Source organism: Aplysia californica, unplaced genomic scaffold, assembly GCF_000002075.1.
Source record: "Aplysia californica isolate F4 #8 unplaced genomic scaffold, AplCal3.0 scaffold00510, whole genome shotgun sequence".
Lineage (NCBI taxonomy): Eukaryota > Metazoa > Mollusca > Gastropoda > Aplysiida > Aplysiidae > Aplysia > Aplysia californica.
The window spans coordinates 40,686-46,512 of NW_004797780.1; the positions used below are offsets into that span (position 1 = coordinate 40,686).

At 41.1% G+C, this 5,827-nt stretch overlaps 1 long non-coding RNA gene across 1 annotated transcript in view; it reads left to right on the top strand.

The window, feature by feature from the left end:
- Positions 1-62: 62 nt before the first annotated feature.
- The window catches only part of LOC118478341, a 9,862-nt gene continuing 4,097 nt past the window's right edge, over positions 63-5,827 (top strand). Inside the window, exons 1-2 of the long non-coding RNA XR_004858968.1 lie at positions 63-263; positions 2,558-2,648. This is a non-coding gene — a long non-coding RNA (uncharacterized LOC118478341). The remainder of the gene's footprint in view (positions 264-2,557; positions 2,649-5,827) is intronic.

The following is a 5,827-nucleotide window of genomic DNA, read 5'->3' on the forward strand; positions in this document are numbered from 1 at the left end:
AACAGTGGCTATCGGTCTCCCATCAGGATTTTGGAAGCCATTGAATATAATCTAGATTTAATAGTGGTCGCTCGTTACGGAAGTCCTCCCCTGCATTCAATTGAATATCACCGCTGAGAGAGAACTGAACTCATTCCTTTTGTATGCAAGCAAAGAACCTCACAACTACACCACAGATGCGTGTGAAATGAAACACCCAACAAAAAGGCTGAAAATAGTCGAAGGACAACAGGGAAGAGCGGTCGCCAAGCGGAGGAAAAAATGTGAGTCATGTTATACTTGTTCACTCTCATACGTTTCAAAATAGTTGAAAAGATCGCCTTGCCGTTTGAATCAAAAGCAAATCGCTTATTTGCCACTGCGAGGGTTTTTTTTTAAAGGAGGAGGACCACGGTCTGGGGTGTCTAATTCTATTTGTCCAGGTCTTCTTGAAAGGCCCTATCAAGACATGGTTTGTATATGCGATGAATTACGCACACAAGTGGAGCAACGCATGATCATCTTTCTGTTGTTTGCACAGTGATCGCCTTAGACAAGTTGTCTCCGTGCAGTCAGCCCAGTGGTGTCGGTAAAGTAGAGTCCATAATGAAGTAAGAGGTGAGATATGATTCTCTGAGTATATATAAAGTGATGAAATGCACATCCGGGCACAACTGGTCGCTTTTAAGGATAAGCGGACTAACCCAGATTTCGGGGGTTTCTAGAAATCTTGACCTACACCAAAAGTGGGCATTGTCCTACCTATTGAAGAAGTTTGGTTTCATTGGTGTGTATTTTTGTTTGGTTATAGAGAAAAATCTCATTGACTTTAAAACAAACTGATCAAGGGGCAAAGACTTTACATTCGATTCTCTCAAAACAGCATTTTCGGGATAGCCCCCTTGTGCTTAAAAGCGACAAATTAGTTGCAGGGTTAATTCTACTATAGTATTACTTTACTTACATTTTACATTTTCTTTCTTCTTATACCACTGAGCGTCGCACAGATATGCAATATTGTCGGACGTGGGCTGCCTGTTTTGCTTTTTTTGGGGGGGATCACCATATTGTGCCTTGGAGGGTCTATTCGAGGCATTGAATCGCATGCTGTATGCCTATTGTGGCCCCATTCTCATAAACGTATCCAAACCACTTCGATGTATTTTAAACGCTCGATGTGACCTCCACTTTTTGTGTAGTGTCTTTGGGTGGGGGGGGGGGTTTGTTTGTTGGGGGGTTTTTCGTGTGTGTTTTTTTTGGGGGTGTTGTTGTTGTTGTTGTTGTTGTTTTGTCGCTTGTCAATTCTCATAGTGCTTAACGTATTTAATATGCTGTTATTTTACTTTGCTCGAACATTCACGAGTTGGGCATGCTTGCTACCATAGCGCCCAGAAACATGATGCTATATCCCGAAAAATTACATTGCTATCCTTTTAGTTCATAGATTTATAAAAGGTGTTCATGATCTGAGCCTGGTATGCACACTGTAGAAGAAAAGTTACTCATTCAAAAGCTGCGTATCATTTTCCAACACACAACAGAAGTTAAGATCTACAGCTGTTGCTTAAACTCTGGGGTTGAGAATAGGCAGACCAACACTCAGACAAACGAACGAAAAGACAGGAAGGCAAGCAGTTCAACAGAAGGACTGAAAAAGAACAGAGAGAGAAAGGGAGGGGCAGATTGCCGATAAAGGGACGGACAACATTTGATCCCACCTGAGATCAGTTGCTCGTGAGTTGAACCAAAGGAAATATAATGTACCATTTACAAAGCCTATCGCAATATCTCTCAGTAGTGTGAGATATTAAAATTCACGGAAGACTATGACCTTGTGTAAATTTACTGGTACCTGATAACCTGAGCTTGACATGGAGTGATTAGGACGCCTCGAAGGAAAGGAGTTTGCCTTTTGTAAAGGAAGGCTTGGGTGAAAAGGGTGTGTGGGGGGGGGGGGGGGGGGTGACTATCTTTCGGACCCGCTCGCTTCATCAATGTCAATTTATTTAAAAGACACTTTACAGTCTGCCTTAGATAGGATTTTGGTAGTCTGCCAGTAATGGAATGAGATTTCAGGTGACTACTTTCGACATCTGGTAGTATGTTTTAAACTCTACACATCACAGATCCTCAGGCCAGCTTGTATGATTTAAGCCAAAGAGGTGAGAGAATTTTTTAAACCGCTGCTCAATTTTCAGCTTCTCGATGGGTTTTTTTTAACAAAGACAAACATTCTGAGTGATTTTTTTAAAGAAGACGTTTTCCTGACACATTTATTTGACCTGAAACAAAATTCACAAACAAACTATTTTTGGTTTAATATTCATGAATAACAAACACATACACAAACATAAAGATAATGGGTTTGTAAAAAGAACTCTTATAATTTCAACAACAACAAAAACGAGTAATATGAGAAAGTCACGAGAAGCGTTCTGGCCCTTAATAAGAATGTGATCCCCACTGTTTCAGATAATAATATCACATTTGATATTTCTAAAAGTGAAAAGTACACTTCAGACTTAATTCTAAATAGGTAGACTAAAATGTTATATTTCTTATTTGATTATTTCTTCAGATCTGGAGTTTTGGGATGCATCAATTGAGAACCGAAAAATGTGGATCTAGAACATTTCCAGAACTGTGAGCTTGGGACTGAATTTTGTCAGGTATAGTCAGAGAGCAACCGAAGTAGGAGTTGTTTTGCACAGAATAAATTGTAACGAGTACGATGTCTCTGAGATTTGGTTGTAAAATGTGCATGGAGCCACCAGACGACTTTAAGTGTCTCAAAGGGTTATGAGATCAAGACAGAGGTTTAAAAAAACGTGTTATCTGGAGAATCCCCTCACTTGTGGACGATAATGAAAGAGAGAGAGAGAGAGAGAGAGAGAGAGAGAGAGAGAGAGAGAGAGAGAGACAGACAGACAGACAGACAGACAGACAGACAGACAGACAGACAGACAGACATACAGAGAGAGAGGAGGGGGTGGGGGGGAGCGGGGTAGATATACACTCAAGTACAAACAATGAAGACTAGGAGCAAATGACAGAAGTCGCTGAAACATGTTTCTGAAGCACTGTCTTTCTTTCATGATGTCAGAACCACATCAATTGTTCCATATCTGTACGGCTGTTTATTGTGTGGTGTGTGATTGCAGACCTCTTTGTTAAGAAATGGTACTGATGGGTCAAATTTTAATGGAGCAGTCAATATAACATTTTCAAGATGGTAAGTAACGGACATGACAATTTGAACTACTGCCATTTCCCCTGTATTGTTTGGAGTCCTTTTATGCTAAACAAAAAAAAAGTGCAAGATTGTGCTGGTTTAATACCCAGTGTTTGTATGTACATGTATGTATGTGCGTATGAGTGTGTATATGATCTGGTGAAGTATGGTGTGGATTTGCCCAAGAGAACGCTATGGTAGCCATGAAAGGGCCAACCCAGATCACTCTGGAATGTGCGACTAAGACTAAGAGGACTGTAGCGAAGCTTTGAAAGTGGATCTTTAACGTTTGCAACTTGCACATGGAACCTCTGAGAATTTTCGCCCTTATCCGAGAAGACTAAGTGTTCCATTTTACCTACCATTAGACCAGGGGTGTTGCTGAAAGACAGCAGTAAGGAGGAGCCAGGGTAGCAGTAGAAAAAGTCAGGCGTAAATGACAGAAGAGTCCAAAGGAGGCCGGGGTGGGGGTAGAAAGTGGAAATGTAAGCCGATAACTAACAGGACTAATTGATAGGAGAAGAGGTGAAAGGAGATATTACCCATATGCCTGGGTCTACCTCTACATCTCGCTCTAGAGATCTGGTAGTTCCAGCTTAGGCTGGATATTGATATTTAAATGCTGGAACCACAAGGAAGGAGAAAAAAAGAAGATAGAACCGACCTGAACGGAAATGTAGGTTGCAATATTTTGGGAATATGCACTTCTTACGGCCGTACTGTAGTTGAATATGATATACATGTGTATCAGTGGATGCGATGTTACGAGTCAAGACTAGATCTACTTAAATCAAACTGATATCGATCAGGTTTCGAACTACATCATACTGCGCTATACAAAGTGGTTCACTTTCGAGCACCATAAAAAGCAGTCAACGCGTGATTTTATAGATGTCGCCATCAGTTCCGAATTTTTTCAAAGTTCCATTTCGTTTCGCAAAATTGGTCCTATTTAATAACAATATTTTTCCTACTCTTTTACAAGAAAAGTCACGTCTCAACAACATTTGCAGAAAAATGTCACCACTTCAGTTTTACGACATTTTTAGTATCTCAAAAGGTGAAGTAAATCATTTTGCAATCCACAATCATTAACTTGTTTTAACCGTTTTTAATCATGTCTGTGTTTGCAAATCACTGTGTGGTTCTATTTTCAGTGAAAAATGTAGCCGCTGCTGTTAGGAATGTTTGGTTTCGTCAAAATTATTTAAACATTTAACGAAAATTGGAATAATAATAATTGTAAAACTGCCTGGATTCGATTCAGTTGTAACGTTTTTCGAATCTCGGAAGTCGATTCTGGGATCGTTTCTTCGCACAAATGTTCATTGATGGCCCGTTCCGATCTTAAAGCAGTGCGCATTATACAGATTTGCATGTGCAGTAGACATAGAGGAAGTAGATTGCCTGAGTACTACTGTTTTTTGTTGGGTGTTTTGTTGTTGTTGTTGTTGTTGTTGTTGTTTTTTGTGTGGGGGTTTTTTTTTGGGGAGGGGGGTTGTGTGGGGGGGGGGTTTTGGGGGGGGGGGTTTGGGGGGGGGGGGTTAAAAGTATTTTACGGCGCTCGCAACAGCATAAGGCCATATGAGCGCTCGAGACACATTAAACATTTTTATTTGGTAAGATGTTTCGAATTTTGCCGGGTGGTGGCTGAAGCCTACTCTTATCGATCTTGGCCCACCAAGGGATCTTTGACATGCTCAACTTGCACAAGGGACCTCCGACTTTTTCTGCCCTTATCTGCAATCTTACCTACAATAAGATTAGAAGGGTGGCTGAAAGACAGTGTATCAGTAAGAAGGAGCCAAGGAGAAGTTGTAGAAAGGCTGCAGAAAGAGCCAGGTACCCAGAGGAGGGGGTAAAGGAGGTGAGGGGGTAGGGGCAGAAAGTGAAGACGAAAGCAGACTACAGAACATTGTTAGAGAGCAGGAAAGGACGTAAAAGGGGAACATTTTAGAGAAGAAAATTTTCCATCGTTATACAGATTTGAACCCCGTACTTATTGAATGAGAGGTGGATATTCTAACCTCTAGACCTCGCCCCCGTCTGATCTTGACTTCCTTAATATGCTTCAGAGGAAAGGCATGGTCAGTACATTTGGAATCAAAGAAGGCGTAAGGGTTTGTCTGATATTTCTTTTTCTCCTCCGCTAGATTTCATGAGTAGTCTGCTACTGGTTCTTCAACCTGCAGTTGCTTTTTTACGTATGTGACTGTTTATCCTACCAAGTATGACCTTTGCTTCAGCCAGACAGCCACATTCTGATTTCGAAGGTGCTCGACATGTTTTACTGACGAGCGTATTTTCAGTTTCAGTTTCAACAGGAATTTCGAATCTTGCCTTTCAACATTTCCAACTCTCACCACCTCACACCTCGTAATTACTGATGTGTGCTAATTGTTCTCTACACCACATACATGATACACACATTCACACGCGGACAGGTGCACACTTACACACCCACGTACATACGCGCAGTACACACATACACACACACACTTACACATACATATATATACACGCGCATACACCCATACATACACACTCATACTCTTAAACGCATTCACCTATTCTCTCTCTCTCTCTCTCTCTCTCTCTCTCTCTCTCTCTCTCTCT